This window comes from Bombyx mandarina, chromosome 23 (genome assembly GCF_030267445.1).
Source record: "Bombyx mandarina strain Sakado chromosome 23, ASM3026744v2".
Classification (NCBI taxonomy): Eukaryota; Metazoa; Arthropoda; class Insecta; order Lepidoptera; family Bombycidae; genus Bombyx; species Bombyx mandarina.
Window position 1 is genome coordinate 6,592,865 of NC_143229.1, and position 25,137 is coordinate 6,618,001.

Here is a 25,137-nt window from a genome sequence, read left to right on the forward strand (position 1 = left end):
TTGCATTGCTGAAGTCCATGACGGTAACCACTCACCATCAGGTGAGCCGTATGCTCGCCTGCCTACAAGGGCAATAAAAAAAAACTGTTTTTGAAGGAAGCTTGGAGTTTGATTGTTTTTTTGAGTTGTTGTTTGTTTGAGTTTGTATCAATTTTAAATATGAATTAATATATATGTACAAGGACTATGGTTAAAATATAATGTGAATAATATTTTGAAGTATTTAAGTTTTTGTTAGTAGTAGTTTGAAGTATTTAAGTAATTGTTACGGCCCGTTTGGTAATTACTATTTCAAGAGGCAGTTGTAGATATAGATAATCATCTGCGCCACCGACAATAATCATTGTCAGATCCGAAGAGCCAATGAAAGTTATTTGCTTCACATTTAATTTTGAACAGTAGTTTTTAGGCAGTTCAAGTATTAGTTGTAGCACAGCATTGAGTACTTGAGGTGGTGATAGAAGTAATGCAAGGGTTTTAAAAATAAATTTCACATTTGATGGTTCATTTTGCATCTATTGAACTTTTGACTAAAATTTATTTACCTACCCAATATTTTAGTCTACAAATTTAATAATAATAAATACTAGTCTAATAATCTAATAATCTGCGGTAATAATCATCGGCAAAATATTTTTTTTGTAATCTTTTAAGCCACCTTATATTCGATTTTGGGCTGAACTTCCTTCTTGGATTTTTACTAAGCGCTATGACATGCATTTCTCCAAACGAGGTTTGCGAAGACTACTCAATTGTAGACATCGGCTTGACTTGGGTCTTGGCATTCCTGAAGTCCTTGAACGACGGTAACAACTCACCATTAGGTGGGCCGTACTACTGATAGCTTACAAGGGCAGTAAAAAAAAACAGCAGTTATATCAGGGCATCGGTTAAGCCCCGTTTTAATAAGGAAGTAAAATTGGCCTTGGTACATGGCGTTCAATTCATTACAAATTGTTAGAAGTCAAACTTTGTGACTTCTAGAAATGTACTGAAAGTATTGTAAGATTTTTGAGGTTTTACCCCAATGCACTTTACAATAGTTACTAGGGATATCATGATTAAAAAACATACGACTAAGCATACTGAGAGGGCTTAAGTCTCTCTGTAACCCTTGGTAATCCATGCTACCACGACGGCCGGGTTACTCGGTGGTTCAAGCAGCTTCTTATTTGTCAAGTTAGGAATTCGTGTCTACAAGTCTTACAGTGTTTCATATTCATATAATAAATTAATAGACTCTTATAAGCCCATTATAAGAAGTCTGTTAAAAATGTTATTTTCATTTAGTTTTATTCGTTCATACTAATCACGCTCACTTACTCAGTTTATCTTATTGCGAATCGTGTTAATACAAACTAATATATATATATATATATATATATTGTTTGAACAACTTTAATGCTACTAATAACATATACTCGTATTAATAAACAGACTCAACATTTAGCGTTTGACACTAGGTGTTACGGATGCACGGACTGAACGCAATCACTTATTTTTAAGCTTGTAAGTGGAAAGGACGGGATTACGCTTTTCTATATATACGGGGCATTGTGAACTACGCTGCAATCAACTGAAATAGGTACGATGGTAATATTAATCTGTGAGGGACCATTATATGTTCTACCTCTGAAATGCAATCAAGACAGGAGTGTCGCAGGAGTAAAAGGGATTAGTTGGGAAGATAAGGTAAAGAAAACACCAGTTTGAAGGATGGAAAAGAGGTTAGAGAATACAATGATTACTCTGACCTGGCAGCATTCCCGTTGTGATATTCTTGAACTCCAGTAACAACTTAAAATCAATTGGACCGTGAGTTAGCTGAACAATTGACGTAATAAATAAATAAATAAAAAGACCTGTGCGCATTCTCCTGTGAATTCTTTAGTCGCCATTTACGAAGCCCACAGGAAGATAGGATAAAGTTATTCTAGATAGACAGACACCATGCAGAGAAATCCTCGTGAATACACTACGCGCTACGTACAACTGAATCAAAATAAAACTCAAAATATACTGATCAGTGGTGACTTTGAAATAATTCCTATCATATACCAGTCTTCAGCCATAAGCTGTTAAATTAGATTTACGATTCAATCACTCACATAATTTCTTGACTAGCAATACTAACACAGGAGTCATCATTCCCGATCCTGCGGACAGAATGGATAGCAGTCGACACGTCATTTCGGATCCTCCCGATCCACTAACGGTGCTTTTTAGGTACCTCAAGCACCGGTCATCGTTCTCGTCGTTTGCGACGAAGGGCTCGACGAGTAAATTAACCCTCAGACACAGCCCACTGAGTTTGTCGCCGGATCTTCCGTCGTGTTTCCGATCCCGTGGTAGATTCTGCGAAGCACGGCTCTTGCTAGAGTTCGTGTAGCCACGTCGCCAGGTTTGAGCCCCGTGAGCTCACCTACTAGTTAAGGTTACGCTGAAATAGCTTCTCAAGGCACTCAGCTAAGGAAGAAAAAAAAAAAAACAAGAATCAAAACATTGCGAAGGTAATTCTTCAGATACATACAAAGCTTTATTCTTTAGTATATACATATGTAGGTATAGGACAAAGGGAAGATCTTCCACCGAGCGGGTGATATTGCTCGATAGACCAACGGTCCGAATATTATTGTTCGGAACCTGTATATATTATGCAAGCTTGTCTTGAAAATATCGTAAACGAGATTCAGGCATCTGTCAAATATCTTGCGTTGTATGAAGGTTACCCGCCACACATATTATTATATAACAATATCAAATACTACAGCATAAATAAACAATAAAAGAATTAATTGCATTTTCTGTGATATAATAAGAAAACAACATTTAAAGCCCTTAATCTCTTTTAAAATTAATGTTTTAAAAAGTATTATTATACTACACAAAACTGAACTCCCTTTTCACTAAATGACAGACAGATGAGTGATTCCGTCAAAGAAAAATCTTTTTTTAAAACTCATGAGTTTTAAAGGTTTTAAATGATAATGGTTTTTCTTTACATATATAACCCAGGTATTTTTTGTATAAAAAATATATATATATATAGCTTAAGACGTCCATCAAACTAGCAACAACAATGTAGAAGGATAGTGAAACTTTTCAGGTGAATTTATAGGTGAATCTCTACGCTCGTATTTTGATTTACTAAAGAATAGATATTTTAAGAAAGATATTTTTATAAGATATTTTTATAAAGATTTTTATCAGATCACATTCTACTAAAAAACATAATGAAAATTTCGCAATCCTAAACATATATGGATGGATGTATCTGTGTAATAACATACACATTTTTATTAATTTCAAAAGGTTTGCTCATAAAATTTTCATGTATGAAATAATTCCTAAGAAAACAAACAAAAAACGTTCAATACCTGTCGAATTGAGCTACGTTTTTGCGACATAATATTATGTATTTCGTTTGGGAATAGCAAGATCGTATTATGTCTCATCGAGATCTATCCCTTGAACCCGAAATTTGAATGACACATCCATTTACGAAATTCGAATTGACGTTTCTTGTGAAAATGTCAATTTATCGTTTTCATCTAACCTTACCACAATTTTATTAGCTTGACCTTTATATCTAACTATGTATCTATTAATGAAATCTTTTATAATATAATTTATAACTTTCATTACCTAACTTCAAGACTTCTTATTATCTTGAAAATTTTCACACGTATCAACGTCCGTTAATAATACAATAACTTTTAATTTCATCTAAAGTGTTTCTTTTAAAGTTTTAAAAATATTTTTGATGTATCCACCGTTATTTATTATCCACCGATTTTAAATTAAATATACGATCTTTTTTTTATTAAGTTACAATATAACCTCCTAAAGATCTATAGAGACTTAATATATGCTTTTAAGCAATGTTATTGGATGAAAGGCTCTGGCAACCATAAAAATGGCTTAAGTAAGCTTTAGTGTGCCATTACGTGTTGTTCGGAGCTGTTTGGTGACTACGATTTCCACCGTGGACAGACAATTCGAACTCGAACGTGACCAATGGTCGGTATTCCTCTAACACAATTGTTGTATTTGCTTTGAATCGTCGTGTTTCGATAAACGTCCTCCGCATTAGACGTTAATTTAATAACTACGAAATTAAGAGTGATAAAACATGCGATATATTTATATGTATGGTACAATTCAGTTTTACAATTTACGATAAAATCTATTTTCAATTAGAAAAATCCACAAAATTTAGCACTTGTCCCGCCAGTAAGTAAGTATGTGTGACATATAGGCTTGTGTGAGTATGTTTAAATGTGTGGAAATGTGAATGGGCGAAGATAGCCAGTATGACGATCGTAAAGGGGTGCGGGAGGAGTGGGACGCGGTATCGACGCGCGTGCCACGCTTGCGCCGAGTTACGCACCTGTTGCGGTGAGGCCATGGAAAGGTACTCTTTCAAATTTATACGGACACCTGATACTGAAATAAAAGCAAAGTTTGGTACCCAAATTTAGTCATACTTTTAAGGCTTGAAATATAAAACCTTGAAGACGATACTCGCTGAATACCAGCGAGAAAATTACACGGATGAAACAGTGTTGTCTAACCGACCGACAACAGGCAAATTATCGTTATTTAGTTAAGTTTTGTGTTTGTAAAAGTGAATTTGGACGGGAAGAAACACAATTTATCAACGTATGCAATAAGGCAGCGGCTTGACTCTCTGCCCCTGTCATTGTTATCGTCCGAGCGACGGTAAACACTCACTATCAAGCGGACCGTATGTTCGTCTTCCTACAAGGGAAATAAAATAAAAAGCATAAATCAAAGAAATAAATTATAGAGCAAAGTATACAGAAATGAATTTGAAGAAGTAAAATAAATATTATAATAATTATACTAGCTGACCCAGCAGACTTCGTAGTGCCTCAATCGATAAATAAAAGATAAATAGAAGATCTAACTTTTAAACCTTCTCTGGACTTCCACAAATAATTCAAGACTAAAATTAGCCAAATCGGTCCTGCCGTTCTCGAGTTTTAGCGGGACTAACGAACGGCAATTCATTTTTATATATATAGATTAGATCATAGATAAAACAGATAACGTGCTCACAACTCTCTTTTATATCTCGTTCTCGTTCTCGCACCCGCCTAAGACTTTTCTTGTGATTTCTATCTCACTAAGCTCTCAGTATATTAAATATTGTGCTGAATAGTCCTATGTGTACAGTGTGTAGGAAACGGGATGAAGGTCATTTAATTCAATAGTCCATTATACGATTAACTATCTATCTAATATTTAGTTTTGTTGAACTTACTTTATGTACCTAACATATGCTACTATAATACATTACACATGTTTATGTGACGTACATACATACATACATGCGTTTTTAATAAAATTTTCCACACGAAAATTTTTTAACTTCATTACGTTTTCCGAAGTGATAATCAGATCCGATTGATTAACCGGTTGGATAAATAGTGATAATTATCACTATTCTCATTGTCATCATCTCTTCATTGTCTCATTGTCTCATTGTCATGTCTCATTGAAATTTCAGGTTAGAAGAACCTTTAATAGTTCTTTTTGCAAAGTTATTTCAAAAACTTATTTATATTTCTTAGTCCTTACACCGTGTGCTTCAATAGTGTGGCTTAAGCTCTATCTATTCCGTTGTGTAGCTATATCTTCAGCAATGAATAGCCTCGGAGAGCACATTTCGCGTTTGTTTTTTTCCTGGACGAATATTTAGCTCTATCCCATTCCTTCGTCCTTCATATTACAAACATTATTTTTTGCAAATTTAAACAGCTTCGAATAAGTTTGGCATTTTGACATTTTAATATTCGTATACTTAGTCTGGCCATAAATACTGTTACAATTAAAAATAAACAAAATATTACATTTGAATTTGGAATCTGTCATTTTTATATGATTGCTCATTGAGTTTTCTCATTTTGGCGCCAATACATTGTACAATATTTTGCGATATTAAAATGGAGTGAGGTGATAAAGAGAACCGAATCTCTGTGATTGCATTACACAAAGTAGTTATGGAGCCAAATGCAATTTTTAAAACTCTCCATACGCTTGGTATTAGTAAAATGTTTGTGTACCGGGCTATTATAGGTGCAATGAGACCTCCTCTGTTTGTGACAGAAAAAGATCTGGCCGTCCACGTAGTGTTCATACGAAAAAGGTGGTCAAAGCAGTAAGGGAAAGAATTCGAAGAAATCCTGTCCGAAAGCAAAAGATTTTATCTCGGGAGATGAAGATAGCACCTAGAACCATGTCGCGTATTTTAAAAGATGACTTAGGATTTGCAGCCTATAAGAGACGTACTGGTCATGTCTTAACTGATAATTTAAAAGAGAATAGGCTGGTAAAATCGAAACAACTACTAAAGCGATACGCAAAGGGAGGCCATAGAAAATTTTTGTTTACGGATTAGAAAAATTTTACAATTGAGCAACATTTTAACAAACAAAATGACCGTATTTATGCTCAAAGCTCTAAGGAAGCTTTCCAATTAGTCGACAGATTGCAACGTGGGCACTATCTGACTTCAGTGATGGTTTGGTGGGGTATTAGCTATGAAGGAGTGACTGAGCCATACATACATCAGAGCTGAAGACTGGCCGTCGTCTAGTTCCGATCTTAATCCGCTGGATTATGATTTATGGTCAGTTTTAGTGAGTACGGCTTGCTCTAAACGCCATGATAATTTGGAGTCCCTAAAATGATCCGTACGATTGACAATGAAAAATTTCCCCATGGAAAGAATGCGTGCTTCTATTGATAACTGGCCTCAACGTTTAAAGGACTGTATTGCAACCAATGGAGACCACTTGGAATAAGCTTTTTATACTTTAAATTGTTTTATATTTATGTATTAAACTAACACACTGTTAAAGTAATAAATGTTATTTGCCATAGATTTTTTTTGTTTTCCTTTGTAACAGTATTTATGGCCAGACTAAGTATAATAACACACAAACAGCTACGAGTATAAGTGGTCAGTCGAAAAAGATTTGCTTACCTAAAATATTTATAACTATAAAATATAAAATTAGCTATTAGGGAATTTATACTTTGTTAGTACGTATTTAAGTTTTTTATATTGCCTTAGAAGCCAGACCTGTATACAGTCCACTTGGTGTTACTCATGGACATCGGCGACCAGGACGAATTCTGATCTGCTGACAGGTGGTGCGATACTAAGGAGGATGGGATGAAACCATTTTAAATAATTCCTCAGAGCTTTCGCCATGGAACAAACCATACTAGCTGAACCTCTCCGCATACTATAAATTTCAAACGATGCACGAGATTAGGATTATCAACACCCTAAATCTGTGTGAAGTTATGTGTTCTCAAACAACTTCAAATACATTAGTTGTGCAGCTAATCAATGGGAATTAATTAGTTTTCATTATCCTCCTCCTGGAGCCGCTCTCCTCATTACTGAGGGTCGTAACTCCCCCGCTGCATCACTCTCTCAAGTACAATTGTTCTCCATCTGATCCGATCCTTAGCCTCGTGGAGGGCACCGTGGAGTTTGACGTCCAGACAAGATCCAATTTGGTCCATCGTGAAGGACAGCGTCTTCTGGGACGTTTGCAGTCTATCTTGCCTGTCACCATCAACTGCTCAAGATTGTGACCCCCCTTTCGAGCAATGTATCTAAGGAACTCCACTACACTATCATTATACACATAGCCGTTGTTTCTTTTAAAGACTGTTTACTACATAGATTGATATGGCTATTCATGAATGGTATAATATAATTCGATTCATTTGCGTAATGAATCCCTGATGGGGTTTGCGGTCTATACGTCACGCATTACCATTACCAACACTATCCTCATATTATACATTATACAGGTATAGCTATTTATACCTCCAATCTGCTTATAATGTTTGAAACGAAAAATATTCTAGCAACATAAAAACAATTATTCGCAACATCCTGGAGCCACATATGTGTCCACAATGTGATTATTATCCCATAATTTAACTTTAATAAATACTCCCGTAATTATTAAAGATATTTTTTCGAAATCGGCATTAAAAAAATCACAACAAAATGTACTGTACTATACAAATGTTATGTAACAAAAATAAATTATTTTTCATAAATCCATCTTTGAAAATGTACAAATAAATAATAGAGGTTAAAGTATGAAAACGCCGTTTTATTGTAATAGGTATTTCGAATTGACATAGAACCTTTGCACCTTGCACTTTGGCACCTTTTTTTTAACGCTGGGGAATCCATTTACGGATACCCGGTCGAGGGGGGTAACGGACCGGGTTATGTCAGACTCCGACGCCTCCTGAGAGGAAGAAGGGGAGAAGATAAGGGCCGAGGTCCTTCACCTCCCCCAATTTCTCACAGGAGACTACGCCTTGACAAAGGCGCGCGAAGCACTTGCCCCGCAGAACGACTACCGACTAAACCCCATCGAGCCCCACCACACTGACTACACGAAACTTACGGTACCGCGGTGCGCGCCGAAAGTCTCGCCTTAGCCGGTACCCGTACTAATGTTAAGACGGGATCTCATCCCCGGGAAAATCCTGAAGAACCTCGTCTCGAGAGACACACCGTGAGCGGCGCACAGAAGCCACCTTGCACCGCTTCACATTGTACCTGTGAGGTTCTTCTTTAAAAATTTGTGCAACATTCGATTATCGACTTTCAGTTGTTTTTTTAATTCAGCTTAGACACGAAAGATGGATACTTCGAAAATTTGAGTGATTTTTGAATACGAGTTCCGACGCGGAACTAACGCTGTAGAAACAGCTCGCAATATCAATGTTGCGTTTGGAGAGGGGACTGCTAATAAGCGCACCGTGCGATTTTGGTTTAAACGCTTTCGTGATGGAAATTTTGATTTGAAGAACGAACCACGTGGATGTCCGCCCACACATGTGAAGCCGATCCGAGCCAAACTACCCAGAAATTAGCGGCATGGTTTAACGTTATCTTATCAACAATATTGACTCATTTGCGTCAAATCAATAAAATAAAAAATATGAAAAATGGGTGCCTCATGATTTGACTGATCTACAAAAAGAAACGCGTGTTGAAACTTGTGTTGTGCCTTGTTGAATCGATACAGAAATGAAAGAATATTGGGTCGAATTGTGACATGTGATAAAAAGTGGATTCTTTACGATAGCCGTAAGTGAAAAATGCAATGGCTAACCCCAGGTCAAACGCCGCAACATTGTCCTAAAGCAAAGCTTGCCAATAAAAAAGTAATGGTAACTGTTTAGTGGTCTCAGGTGTTATTCACTGTAGCTTTCTCCGATCTAGTCAAACAATAACGGCAGATGTCTGTGTACTGTGCACTCCGAACAATGATAGCAAAACTTGCAGTGGAACAGACCGGCCTATGAATCGATCTTCACCATCATTGCTCCATGATAACGCGAGACCTGATACAGCACGCGAAACCATTTTAACTCTACAGGAACTTCAACTAGAAACCATTCGTCACCCTCCGTATTTGCCAGTTGCTGTTTTGATTAAATAAATATGTTAAATGACAAAAAAACAAATTTCAATTTTTCAGTACTAATCGGCAATTTCATATTTTAACCCCTAATATTATAAAATTTGCACACCTCTAATCACTCCGAATACTTATTAACGAATCTTAATTACATAATATCGAATTGCGATGAGAGCAGACTTTTTTATGTCTTTAAAGAAAGTAAAGCGTAGAACATTTTTAATATTCCAAACCATAAGCCTTTTGGTTGACTCTCAGCCGTATTCGGATTTCAGAATGAACCAACCCAAGCTAGTTTTGACAGAGGCTAATCGGGAGCTCCGATCGCTACGCTTGACCAATTTTGATTATGGATAGTCCATGTCATCCACTTTTTTTTAAACAAAGTTAACGGTTTCCACTTTCACTTGGAAAATATATTCTTCATAATCAAGCAAATAGTTATGTGTAATATAGTAATAATGAAATATAGTACTATATAATATTTATATATTCATAATAAACAAATAATAATGAACAACTTCTTTCGTAAACTTTAAAAAATTAAACAAGTAATAACGATGAAAGTTTAATTAAGCTCCCAGTACACCAAGTGATAAAAATCAGAGAGTAGATAAAAGTTTTCATTTTATACTGAAATTAATTGCATTGCTAGTTTTACTACTACTAGTTGGTAATGTTGACACAAATATAAGACTTTTTTTAAATTTTTAATAAAAAATGAACAGTTTGAATGAAACTTCCAAATTAACCAGAAAGTCAAAATTTCCCAGATAAATTAATAACTGGAGAGTCAATAATAAATTCGAATTATTCAAAAATTTAACTAACGCTATGATATCTACGTAAACGCTCGCCAATTTAAATTGTCTTTACTCAGCTAATTATTCTAAGCTTCTATGTCTCAAGTTTTAGTGAAACCATTTACCTTATAAAATTTTCCAAGCTATCTTACTGACTTCCATAGGAACATTTTACTTACGAAAAGGGGGAAAGGGGGTACGTCAGGACTGCATTCTCTAGTGAGTCCGAGATGGCTATACTCCTTGAAAAAATAGAAAGAGTAAGCAACCGCTTAAGCTTCACCATAATGGTAATAGATCGAGGGAACCAAATGCCATTAACTGGCACGCGCAACCGATAGGTGCTAATATCTGCAGCAGCGGGTCTTGAGAGGGTGACGTTAGACGGCGCATAAGCATAGCAAAGAGCGGCATATCTCGGCTCCATAGAACATGGAGAGATAAAAATATCTCTTCAAACCAAAATGAGACTTGTCCGAGCTCTGGTGTTCTCAATCCTTCTTTATGGTGCTGAGACGTGGACTATGAAATCAGCTGATCGCCACCGCATTAATGCCTTCGAGATGTGACGCTGGAGGAATATGCTATGGATCCGGTGGACAGCATATTAGACTAACGCATTAACGCATTAAGACAGCTCAATATCCAAACCTGGCTCTCTACCATCTACCTTAAGAGGATATTTGAGTTCTTCGGTGACATTGCCAGAAAGCGAGGTGACAATTGCGCGACCCTTGCGTACGAGGGCTGTACTAAAAGTATCGGGAATGGAACATTTCCACTGTTCCTGTCATATTAAAATCTTTTTAATTGAAAACTCCTTGATTTTAAAAATCGAATACCATTTATTTATTTAAAAAAAGATTCTCGGTCTTGTCACGAGGTTTTGTCAAACTTGTTTAGTCGTTGAGAAAATGGAATTGACTCGAGAAAATTCAAGAGCGACGATTTATTATGACTTTCGAAGTGGTTTAACACAAAAACAGTGTGTTGACCGGATGATTTCTGCATTTGGTGATGAAGCCCCATCCAAAACCACAATTTATCGCTGGTTTGCTGAGTTTCAACGTGGACGTGTCAAGCTCAGTGATTATCCCCGTCAAGGTCGTCCAAAAACTGCAGTCACCCAAGAAAACGTTGATGCTGTGCGTAAGCTGATTGAGGAAGATCGACATGTGACATACCGCGAAATTCAGGCAACTTTAGACATTGGCATGAGTCAAATACAAATAATCTTGCATGAACAATTAGGTGTAAAAAAGTTGTTTTCCCGATGGATACCGCATTCGCTCTGTGAAGAGCAAAAAGCGGCTCGCGTTACTTGGTGCGTCAGAACTCTCGAAAGATTCCACGCAGGATCCTCAAATGCTGTATACAACATTGTATCAGGTGACGAATCCTGGATATACGCGTACGAACCCGAAACAAAAAACCAGTCACGAGTTTGGGTGTTCGAAAATGAGTTAAAGCCAACAAAAATTGTTCGTTCACGGAGTGTTGCAAAAAAAATGGTGGCCACGTTTGTCTCCAAAACCGGCCATGTTACGACTATTCCTCTTGAGGGACAAAGAACGGTTAATGCAGAATGGTATGCTAGCATTTGTTTGCCACAGGTCGTTTCTGAACTCCGTAAAGAGAACTGCAACCGCCGCATCATCCTCCATCACGACAATGCGAGTTCTCACACCGCGCACAGAACAAAAGAGTTTTTAGAGCAAGAAAACATAGAATTATTAGACCATCCGCCGTACAGCCCCGACCTCAGCCCTAATGATTTCTATACTTTCCCTAAAATAAAGAATAAATTGCGTGGACAGAGATTTTCATCACCTGAAGAAGCTGTGGACACCTACAAAACGGCCATTTGGAGACCCCAACTTCCGAATGGAATGGTTGCTTCAATGATTGGTTCCATCGTATGGAAAAATGTGTCAAATTTCGCGGAGAATACTTCGAAAAGCAATAAATACATTTTTAAATAGTAATGTTGTTTCACTTCGTTAATTCCCGAAATTTTCAGTGCCGCCTAGGTACATTTTACGTAATCTTTTTCATTGAATCCTAATATAAGTTTAGAAATATTTTTAAACAATTCATTAACTTTTTTTCTCAAATGCATATTAGAACAAGTTCAAGTTTATATTCAAAACAATTTTATTGGTTCGATGGAAACTTGTTGATTAATGAAGTAATTGATACCAAATACATTTAGCCCAAAAAATATAAAGCGCGGCTGACATTTCTGATTTTACATTCACAGTATTCTATTCACATCGCAGGTAATCGAGCTCATTGTCAACCGTTACAAGCGGTTACCGTCGCTTCCGGCTAATGTCATTTACTACTTTCTAACGGCTTTCATAAAAAACACGGTACCAAATACAGATAGCACGGAAATATAAAATCTGCGTAAAGCTAGAATCCAAACGATTCGTGAAATCGTTATTTTCGACAATCCGAATCTGCTCTTTGTGTATATAATACTGGCGAACGGTTTACATTGAATCGTGGAGGTTTCAAAGGTCTCCAAGCTATTTTACTTATCTAATAAAAAAGTTATTAAAAGTTAATTTCAACTTCTAGTAAAAGGGAAAAAGCTTTTATGCCTACACAGTGATATTTTTCAGTCCGTGGCATATTTTGACTTTCATTACACTTTCAAAACAAACCAATTTTTTTTTGTGTGAATAAATTAGATCCGAAAAGTCTAGTCTTTGACTAGAACATAACACCAATGTAATACGATTTCTTCAAGATCTCATGTATTTTATTGATATGTTTTTTTTTATATTTAAAATAGAGATTATTATTATATGCAGTATGTGCACGGTGAACAGTAAACTTAAAATTTCTTTTAAATTTCATACTGATCTCCACTTTGAGCTTCCCACGAGTACATCAAAGAGGACTTTATCGTCATATCCAGATAGCATTATGAAGTTCAAACAACCAATATTATTTTTGACATAAAAACCATGTTGCAATTTTAAGCAAATAATTACAACAGCAACTCTGTAATGTACTTAGTCTGGCCATAAATACTGTTACAATTAAAAATAAACAAAATATTACATTTGAATTTGGAATCTGTCATTTTTATATGATTGCTCATTGAGTTTTCTCATTTTGGCGCCAATACATTGTACAATATTTTCCGATATTAAAATGGAGTGGGATGATAAAGAGAACCGAATCATTCCGATAGAGGCACCCGTCACGTGCGGACGTGACCATCGACCACTCGATCGCCCGGCCTTTGTTCGCCCGGCTTTTGTTAGCCCGACCATTGTTCGCGCGGCCTGTGTTCGTGGTACATCTGCCGACCAAGTGTTTTTCCTGGAAGTTTTTATTTGTTTTGTTTCCTTTCCTTATTTCTGTGTTCGTGGTACATCTGCCGACAAACTGCTTTCCTGGAAGTGCTTAATTGTTTTGTTTCTTTTTGTTATTTCCGTTTTGTTGTGTTTTTTCTTTGTCCTGTAGTAATCGCGCCGCATCGCCACCTGTGTTCAATACAACCGCTCAGGTCCGAGAAGTTGAGGCCTCGCCGCAAGGCGAGTGTTTTCAAGACCCAGGGCCGCCCCAGCTGGGCACTCAGCGATCATGGACGCTGTATTCGCGGAATTCCTCCGACTTCGTCATCCACAGCTCGCCTCAGAGTTTCTGGCTTTCAAGGCCAATCACACTGCGAGCTCTCTCGAAGACTCCGGCGTGCTCGCTGCTCCTGCGTCGCCTGTACCTGCGTGCAAAGATTCTACATCGAGCACCGCAGCCTCCGTCGTGCCTGCCGTTCCCGCGTCGTCTATACTGGCGAGTAAAACTGCTGCGTCGTCCGCCGTGGCCACCGTTCCAGCTGTGCGATCATCCGCGGCCTCCGTCGCGCCCTCCAAAACACCTGCTCGTAGGTCACCTGCGCCCGCCTCCTCGTCCTCCGACTCTGACTCGGAGATGGAGGTCGACCTCGCCCCCGCCTCATCGACGGATGGATTTACCCTGGTACAAAAGGGTAAGAAGCGTGCCGCGGAGTCTCGAGCTCCCGCGGCCGCTAAAATTAGCAAAGCCGCGAACGCGTCGCGCCCCCGCCCCAGACTCCCGTTGCGCCTCCAGCCCGTGCCAGTCCGTCGCCGCGTCCGGTGGTACAAAATAAAACCCAGTCCCCTCCTCCGGTAATCCTTCAAGAGAAGGCAGCTTGGGATCGAGTTTCCCTGGCCCTTAAGGCCAAAAATATCAATTTCACGAATGCCCGTAACCTCGCGAACGGCATCCAAATAAAGGTGCATTCATCTGATGACCATAGGGCCCTCACCTCTTACCTCCGTAAGGAGCGTATAAACTTCCACACTTATACGCTTCAGGAGGAGCGCGAACTCCGCGTTGTAATACGCGGAATCCCTAAAGAGTTAGATGTAGAGCTTGTAAAAGTCGACCTGTTAGAACAACGCTTACCAGTGAATTCTGTGTACCGTATGCACACCGGTCGCGGTAGGGAGCCATATAATATGGTTCTAGTCGCTCTCCAGCCTACCCCCGAGGGTAAGAAAATCTTTAACACACAGACCGTCTGTAGGCTCTCTGGTATCGCTGTCGAAGCCCCCCATAAAAAAGCCAGTGCCATAACTATCAATTGTATGGGCACTCTTCCCGTAACTGTCACGCGCGCCCCCGATGCGTCAAATGTTTAGGCGATCACGCCACGGCCCTATGCACTCGCGATCAAAAAACCGCGACGGAACCGCCTAGCTGCGTCCTGTGTCGAACACAGGGTCACCCCGCAAATTACCGCGGATGCCCCCGAGCCCCGAAAATAAATCGCCGCGTCGCCCGCCAAAACCGCCTCCGAGCTTCCGGCCCAGACATCAAAGCCTCGGCATCCTCTGCGCCGCAGGCTAAGCCAGCATTCGTTCCGGCGGCGGTGCCCAGTGTCTCGGCCTGGGCGAAACCGCTGCCGTATACGAACACGGCTACAACTCCCTCCTCCGCGATTCGTCCCGCCCCCGCGACTCGTCCCTCTCCCGCGACTTGCCCTCCGACCGCGTCCGAAAATCTCGCTTTAGCGATCGACTTCTTGCAGTCGATCAACTTTGAGCGCGTTAACGCTTTGGGCGACGCCATTCGCGCTGCCTCCACTGCACAACACTTTATCGCCGTTGTGCAGGAATACGCCGACGTAAACGCGTCATTAAATACGTACGTCCTCCCCTCACTCCGCCGGTAATCAATGGCGTATATAAGTAGAATAAAGAACCTATCCGTGACGATAGGATTTTTTAACTCTTACGGTCTCGCAAATCAACGTGATCAGGTTTCTGACTTTTTGCGTGACCATCAAATTGATATCTTTTTAGTGCAGGAGACCCTACTTAAGCCCGCGCGCCGTGACCCTAAAATCGCGAACTATAACATGGTCAGGAACGACAGGCTCTCTGCCCGTGGTGGTGGTACCGTCATTTACTATAGAAGAGCCCTGCATTGCGTCCCGCTCGATCCTCCCGCGCTCGCTAATATCGAAGCATCAGTGTGCCGAATCTCACTGACGGGACACGCGCCGATCGTTATCGCGTCCGTTTATCTTCCACCGGATAAGATCGTTCTAAGCAGTGATATCGAGGCGCTGCTCGGTATGGGGAGCTCTGTCATTCTGGCGGGCGACCTAAATTGTAAACACATCAGGTGGAACTCACACACCACAACCCCGAATGGCAGGCGGCTTGACGCGTTAGTCGATGATCTCGCCTTCGATATCGTCGCTCCGTTAACCCCGACTCACTACCCGCTAAATATCGCGCATCGCCCGGATATACTCGACATAGCGTTATTAAAAAACGTAACTCTGCGCTTACACTCGATCGAAGTAGTTTCAGAGTTAGATTCAGACCACCGTCCCGTCGTTATGAAGCTCGGTCGCGCTCCCGATTCCGTTCCCGTCACGAGGACTGTGGTGGATTGGCACACGCTGGGCATCAGCCTGGCTGAATCTGATCCACCATCGCTCCCGTTTAACCCGGACTCTACCCCGTCTCCTCAGGATACCGCTGAAGCCATAGACATCTTAACATCACACATCACCTCGACATTAGATAGGTCATCGAAACAAGTTGTAGCGGAGGACTTCCTTCACCGCTTCAAATTGTCCGACGATATTAGGGAACTCCTTAGAGCTAAGAACGCCTCGATACGCGCCTACGACAGGTATCCTACCGCGGAAAATCGTATTCGAATGCGTGCCCTACAACGCGACGTAAAGTCTCGCATCGCCGAAGTCCGAGATGCCAGATGGTCTGATTTCTTAGAAGGACTCGCGCCCTCTCAAAGGTCTTCTTACTACCGCTTAGCTCGTAATCTCAAATCGGATACGGTAGTAACTATGCCCCCCCTCGTAGGCCCCTCAGGCCGACTCGCGGCGTTCGATGATGACGAAAAAGCAGAGCTGCTGGCCGATACATTGCAAGCCCAGTGCATGCCCAGCATTCAATCCGCGGACCCTGTTCATGTAGAATTAGTAGACAGTGAGGTAGAACGCAAAGCCTCCTTGCCACCCTCGGATGCATTACCACCCGTTACCCCGATGGAAGTAAAAGACTTGATCAAAGACCTACGTCCTCGCAAGGCTCCCGGTTCCCACGGTATATCTAACCGCGTTATTAAACATTTACCCGTCAAACTCATCGTGATGTTGGCATCTATTTTCAATGCCACTATGGCGAACTGTATCTTTCCCGCGGTGTGGAAAGAAGCGGACGTTATCGGCATACACAAACCCGGTAAACCAAAAAATAATCCGACGAGTTACCGCCCGATTAGCCTCCTCATGTCTCTAGGCAAACTGTATGAGCGTCTGCTCTACAAACGCCTCAGAGACTTCGTCTCATCCAAGGGCATTCTCATCGATGAACAATTCGGATTCCGTGCAAATCACTCATGCGTTCAACAGGTGCACCGCCTCACGGAGCACATTCTTGTGGGGCTTAATCGACCAAAACCGTTATACACGGGAGCTCTCTTCTTCGACGTCGCAAAAGCGTTCGACAAAGTCTGGCATAACGGTCTGATTTTCAAACTATTCAACATGGGCGTGCCGGATAGTCTCGTGTTCATCATACGAGACTTCTTGTCGAACCGCTCTTTTCGATATCGAGTAGAGGGAACCCGCTCCTCCCCGCGACCACTCACGGCTGGAGTGCCGCAAGGCTCCGTTCTCTCTCCGCTCCTATTTAGTTTATTTATTAATGACATTCCCCGGTCGCCGCCGACCCAGCTAGCCTTGTTCGCTGACGACACAACCGTTTACTACTCAAGTAGAAACAAGTCCCTAATCGCGAGTAAACTCCACAGCGCAGCGTTAGCCCTCGGACAGTGGTTCCGAAAATGGCGCATAGACATCAACCCGGCGAAAAGCACAGCAGTGTTATTTCAAAGGGGAAACTCACCGCTTATTTCCTCCCGCATTAGGAGGAGAAATATCACTCCCCCGATCACCCTCTTCGGCCAACCTATACCCTGGGTCAGGAAGGCTAAGTACCTGGGAGTCACCCTGGATGCATCCATGACATTCCGCCCACACATAAAAACAGTCCGCGACCGTGCCGCATTCATTCTCGGCAGACTCTATCCCATTATCTGTAAGCGGAGTAAAATGTCCCTTCGGAACAAGGTGACACTTTACAAAACTTGCATAAGGCCCGTCATAATTTACGGGAGTGTGGTGTTCGCTCACGCGGCCCGCACACACATAGACACCCTTCAATCCCCACAATCCCGCTTTTGCAGGTTAGCCGTCGGGGCTCCGTGGTTCGTGAGGAACGTTGACCTACACGACGACCTGGACCTCGAATCTATCCAGAAATACATGAAGTCAGCGTCGGAACGGTACTTCGATAAGGCTATGCGTCATGATAATCGCCTTATCGTTGCCGCCGCTGACTACTCACCGAATCCTGATCATGCAGGAGCCAGTCACCGTCGACGCCCTAGACACGTCCTTACGGATCCATCAGATCCAATAACCTTTGCATTAGATGCCTTCAGCTCTAATACTAGGAGCAGGCTTAGGGATCCCACTAACCGTACTCGTCGAACTCGACAAAGAGGCAACCTAGCCCATGCATCAATCAGCCCGCTGAGTCTCTCGCCGGATCTTCTCAGCGGGTCGCTATTCCGATCCGGTAGTAGATTCATTCGCAAAGCAATTGCTCTTGGGTTGTTAGGTCTCCTTCGGAGGCGCTCGGGCAGCTGTTAGCAAATCCCACCCCTCCTGGCTGAGCCTTTGCTCGCCCACCTGTCCTGGTGAAACTGGAAAGGCCTTCGGGCCACCAGTAATCTCTCAATCATAAAAAAAAAAAGACGTAAACAATCTACAAACGCCCAGCTACGTTATTCTTTAAATTGGTATAACTTTTTTTATTTATGAACCGATTGACATGAAACAAACACTAAATGTTAAGTGAAGCTTACCACAATAAAACCACATTTAAATCGGCTTGTTTCTGAGATTATCCTGCACAAACGCACAGACAAACAGACAAAAATTCTAAAAATCACTTTTTTGGGTTCTATTGCGTCCATGTACAGACAGCGACCAGTTACGATTTTATTATATGTATTGATTATAAAATAAAATTACAAAATTTAAATATTTATAAAATTTACCTTCGCCTACCTTTCACAAACGGTAGACAGAGTGTGTCGCAGTTTATTCGACAACAAGCGAGAGAGGGATGAGAACCGAACTCATCCGAGTCAAGCTGGGGACAAGGTGTCGCGTTTAGTGAGAAACGGATGTCTACCCTGCTCCCCAGCGGCTTGACTGTGCTCCTAACATTGTTATCGACCATGAGAACAACATCGAACACATACAGCAATAAAGAAAACAATTAAATAACAAAACTTCGGTTCCGATTCAAATCTTGTATTTCTGTTAAAAATTGGAATAGTTGGTCGTGATCTTAGTAAGAATAATAAAAGAGAAAGATGGAAATTGACTTTCGAATCAGTCATATTCTGTTTACATGAGACCTTTTATATCTAGATTTACGGGGCTTAAAAAGAAAACACAACAAGTTTCTTTCGTTATCAATGACGTTAATCTGTGAATAAAAATTCTAATCAAAATAAATGTTACTAAAACAATTTACTTTCGTGAGCTTTAAGTAGTTTTAAAGGATTACCGAGAATAATTTGCGATAATTACCACCAAACCATAATTTAGATGACCAGAACTTAATGGATATTTTTAATATTTATTACAGCGTAAACGAACTTTTTTATCGCTGTAATAAAATTGGTACTGTGTAGGAAACATTAATCTAACAATAAAATTTTAAAGGTACAATATTTATTACATATTGCACGGTAGTAGTTAAGTAGATTTTATTATAAATCGGTTCTACGAAACTATTATTGACGCCTACTAATAGATTTTGTTTTAAAACAGGCAAGTACCACCTTTTTATCATAAAGTGACTCACCTTCATTCGTTTTGTAATTTGTATGAGTTCTGGCAATCACTTTTCACTATGTGAATTTTGAATTAGTCTGCAAATCTAGAGCAACAATATATTTAAAAAAAACAGTATCTACTTAGAAAAAAAGCTTACCAATAAAAAGGTAATGGTAACTGTTTGGTGGTCTCAGCATGGTTTCTTCACTATAGTTTTCTCCGACCTGGTCAAGCAATAACGGCAGAAGTCTACTGTGCCGAACTCCGAACAGTGATAGCAAAACTTACAGTGGAACAATCTAATTTATGAATCGATCTTCACCATCATTGCTCCACGATAACGCAGACCTCATCTGCAATTAGAAACCATTCATCCTCCTCCGTATTCGCCAGACCTTGCTACAACGGACTACCATTTTTTTCGTTATTTGGACAATTTTCTACGTGATAAAAAGTTTTCTACCTAGGAGGCAGTACAAAATGCTTTCACACAGTTTGTAAAATCTAGATCACCAGAGCTCTGTCGCAAAGGCATAAATGACCTTCATATTAGGCGGCAGCCATGTTTAATAAATAATAATAGTAGATATCTTGATTAAATAAATATGTTAAAAGGAATAAAAAAAAACGAATCTCAATTTTTAGTACGCTTATATTAGCTTCAGACATATGTATGTTAGTATGTAATGGAATCTTTGAACATGATTTTGACTCCCTTCAAAACGTCAGATTAACTCAGAATTTGGTATACTTATTAAGGAGCGATGACAATACAATATTTAAAAAAAAAATTGAAAAAATTGAAATTGAACTAAAAAATTAAAAACAAATAATAGTTTAAAAAAAACTAACAAAATACGCTTTTATAGAAAATCCAACTAAAAAATATAAAATATATTTTAATAAATTTGAATTAAATAGTGTAAGAAAAAAATATTTTATTTTAAAAAAAGCGTAGGGTGCATGGTATCAGTAGTTATAAATATTTTATGAAGGGTTATTTTGATAATGTCCTGAAAAGCACCCCATATTTTTTAGTTGGATTTTCTATAAAAGTGTATTTTGTTAGTTTTTTTAAACCATTATTTATTCAGTACAAGTTGGCAATTTCATACTTTAACCCCTCCTCCTCCTCGAGTCGTGCTCCTCATGTCTGAGGGTCGTGACCACCATCACCCATGAGCTTCAATCTTAGGATCTTTTTCCACTTTCCCCTGTCCACGGCGTCATGCAGCGCGCTGTACACTGTACTGTCCAAAGCGGTGCGGATCTGATCGGACCAACGAGTATGGCTGCGGCCTCTAGATCTGTTGCCTTCAACTTTTCCTGTGATCATAAGTTTAACCCCTAATATTTCATTAAAAAATTAAACTACGCAAAAACTAGTGGAATTAATATGACAGTTTTATTATTCTCAGATTTTATTTCATTTTTGATTGAAAAGAATGCCGTAAAGCTACAGTTATCTTTTCATTCCACAACATTGCACAAATACTCGTAGATAGACTCCTACGCTTAACCGCCTACGTCGCTTGAAGCATGTCCAAGGACTTACAGACAACCCCTTAAGCATTCGCCTTTTTGTTCGCTTTAATTTATAAAAAACAATTTATTATAATATAATAGCTACGAATTTGTTATGCTTAGAAAAAATATAAAAAATTTTGACATCTAAACTAAATATAATTTACGATATACGTAAGCTCTTCTACCCGTAAAGTTAATGTTTTACATACTTGAATTAAGATAACCATTTAGGAACCTTGCAAATCCAAACATGAAAAGCAGATAATTCTCATAATTAGAATCACTCGACGCATATAATATTTGCATACTCCAGGGCTCTAGAGCTCGCAACAACATGTTCTGATCCAACTTTCCATATTCCGCTATATTGCAATATCATATTGTATATTTAATCCAATAAGGCTGTTGTCGTCGGCGCTTCAAATATACATTTTACATGGTGCATTAGCTCTTTTGTCTCTTAATTTATTCACTTGGACGTATGTATGTATATGGAAGACATAGTACGTTATTAAGTTTGTTCTCATGATAATTTTATTCCTTACTAGCTTTTGCCCGCGACTTCGTCCGCGTGGAAGTTACTTTGGCATAACGCTAAATTTTACCCGCGACTTCATTTACAGTACTCAGGATTGGAACTTCATTACTGAACCGGTAGATGGCGTTGAAGAAGCTAGATTTTGAGATTTTTTGACAAACAATTATTTAATTTTTCGTAAAAAAAAAAACTTAATAAAAAGTATCCTATGTTACTTCTAATACCTCCAAGAATATGTGAACAAAGTTTCATGATGATCGGTTGAGTAGTTTTCGCGTGAAAGCGTAACAAACAAACTTACATTCACATTTATATTATATTAGTAGGGATGTAATGTAATACTCTTTCTTCAGTTGTTTATTTCAATCGTTATCCTCCATAAAATCTATATCTAGTCTTTGTGATGAAACATCAGTGTGACGTCAAATACTCTAGACGTCACATATTTCTCAGTTAAACTTATATCTATACTCGTAGATCTTGTTCACGTATCCGCTAAATTTTTACACTGCAGCTTACAACTACACATGTAAATTCTCCTTAAATGAAAAACGTTTTACACAAGTGCCACCATCCTGCTTATTTTAGCAATTAAATTGTCCGATTTGGACTTTGAGCTCACTTCACCTTTCAAAGCCAAACGGATTAGTCGTTAAATCAGCCGCAAAGTAAATGAATTTATTTTCATTTGTTGAGTTTCAGAACCGTCACTATAATGGAACCAAGCCTTCGACGCCATCTCTCAAGATAAGCGGTGGCATTTACACATACGTTTTGGTGTATACGACTTCTTATAACCCTGTGGAATATTATTTAATTTTCCGCTCCATAACGTCTATAAATAAAACTGATAACTGAAATTTGTATAACAAGCACATCATAACAACCTGGTAAGGCGTACCCGATACCTATCGCACAAATTACTCGCTTGTCGTCGCTGTTTTGTACTGATCTTCTCTTTAAGTATATGAGATGTATGATTGAACTAGCTTTTTAGTTTCTAGTGCTCATTTTTTTGTTTTATTGCTTAGATGGGTGGACGAGCTCACAGCCCACCTGGTGTTAAGTGGTTACTGGAGCCCATAGACATCTACAATGTAAATGCGCCACCCACCTTGAGATATAAGTTCTAAGGTCTCAGTATAGTTACAACGGCTACTCCACCCTTCAAAGCGAAACGCATTACTGCTTCACGGCAGAAATAGGCGGGGTGGTGGTACTTACCCGCGCGGACTCACAAGAGATCCTACCACCAGTTTGTATCCAATTAATATGATATTATATTAGTTTTAAAATTTTATTGTTGTCAAATAATAGGGGTTAAAATATTAAATTGGCGTTTTACTGTAATAGGTACTTCGAATCAACAGAACCTTCATGGTTTGAGATTTTTGAGTGAAACTTTTTTCAAATGGTACCTATGACGTTCTTCTTTTAATAAAATGCGCAACTTTCGATTATCGACTATGAGTTTTTTTTTTTATTTAGACAAGAAAGATGGATACTTCGAAAATTCGGGTGATTTTTTAATACGAGTTCCAACGTGGAACTAACGCTGCAGAAACAGCTCGCTTCGTCAAGGTCGACCTCTTAGATCACGGCCTACCTGTCAACTCCGTGCACCGCATGCACACGGGCAGCGGAAGGGAGCCATATAACATGGTTCTCGTCGCCCTTCAACCTACCCCCGAGGGTAAGCAAATATTCAACATCCTAACGGTCTGTAGCCTCTCCGGAATTAGCGGTAGGCAGCGGCTTGGCTCTGCCCCTGGCATTGCTGAAGTGCATGGGCGACGGTAACCACTCACTATCAGGTGGGCCGTATGCTCGTCTGCCTATAAGGGCAATAAAAAAAAATAAAAAAATCACCGTTGAAACCCCATACAAAAAGGCACACCTAGCCAGTGCCATAACTGTCAATTATACGGGCATTCTTCCCATAACTGTCAATTATACGAGCATTCTTCCCATAACTGTAACGCACCCCCGATGTGTCAAGTGCTTAAACGATCACGCCAAGGCCCGATGCACTCGCGATCAAAAAACCACGACGGAACCGCCTAGCTGCGTCCTGTGCCGAACACAGGGTCACCCCGCAAATTACCGTGGATGCCTCCGAGTCCCCAAAATAAATAGCCGCGTCGCCTTCCAAAACCGTCTCCGAGCTTCCGGGCCCCGACATCAAAGCCTCGGCACCCTCTGTGTCATAGGCTACGCCTACCTTCGTTCCGGCGCCGGTGCCCAGCATCTCGGCCCGGGCGAAACCGCTGCCGTACACGAACACGGCTACAACTCCCTCCCCGCGTTTCCTCCCGCCCCCGCGACTCGTCCCGTCCCCGCAATACGCCCCTCCCCCGCGAATTGCCCTCCGACAGCATCCGACAATCCGCACTAGCGATCGACTTCTTTCAGTCGATTAACTTCGAGCGCGTAAACGCTTTGGGCGACGCCATCCGCGCCGCCTCCACTGCACAACACTTCATCGTCGTTGTGCAAGAATACGCCAACGTATACGCGGCGTTAAATACGTACGTCCTCCCCTCACTCCGCCGGTAATCAATGGCGTACAATAGTAGACTGAAACCCCTATCCGTAATGATAGGATTTTTAACGCATACGGTCTCGCAAATCAACGTGATCAGGTTTGTGATTTTTGCGTGACCATCAAATTGACATATTTTTAGTATAGGAGACTCTACTTAAGCCCGCGCGGCGCGAGTGCGATCCTAAAATCGCGAACTATAACATGGTTAGGAACAACAGGCTCACTGCTCGTGGTGGTGGTACAGTCATTTACTACAGAAGAGCCTTGCACTGCATCCCGCTCGATCCCCTCGCGCTCGTTAACATCGAAGCACTAGTATGCCGAATCTCACTGTCGGGACACGCCGCGTGTCGTGTCAAACGCGCCGATCGTTATAGCGTCCGTTTATCTTCCACCTGATAAGATCGTTTTAAGCAGTGATATCGAGACGCTGCTCGGCATGGATAGCTCTTTCATTCTGACGGGCGACCTAAATTGTAAGCATATCAGGTGGAACTCTCATACCACAACCCCCAACGGCAGACGTCTCGACGCGTTAGTCGATGATCTCGCTTTCGATATCGTCGCTCCGCTAACCCCGACGCACTACCCGTTAAATATCGCGCATCGCCCCGATAAACTCGACATAGCATTCCTAAAAATTGTAACTCTGTGCTTACGTTCGAAGTAATTTCAGAGTTAGACTGAGACCATCGCCCCGTCATTATAAAGTTCGGTCGCGCTTCCAATTCCGTTCCTGCCACGAGAACTGTGGTGGATTGGCACACCCTGGGCACGAACCTGGCTGAATTATATCC

At 40.5% G+C, this 25,137-nt stretch overlaps 1 protein-coding gene and 1 long non-coding RNA gene across 2 annotated transcripts in view; one reads left to right on the plus strand and one right to left on the minus strand.

Annotated features, from left to right (window-relative positions):
* jeb (low-density lipoprotein receptor domain-containing jelly belly protein) overlaps positions 1-25,137 on the plus strand; it is a 101,826-nt gene that overhangs the window by 43,483 nt on the left and 33,206 nt on the right. The window lies entirely within an intron of this gene.
* Positions 18,876-25,137, minus strand: part of LOC149500134 (uncharacterized) — a 43,730-nt gene continuing 37,468 nt past the window's right edge. The window contains exons 2-3 of the long non-coding RNA XR_016325149.1: positions 19,888-20,083; positions 18,876-19,035 (exon numbers count right to left, since the gene is read on the minus strand). This is a non-coding gene — a long non-coding RNA (uncharacterized LOC149500134). The remainder of the gene's footprint in view (positions 19,036-19,887; positions 20,084-25,137) is intronic.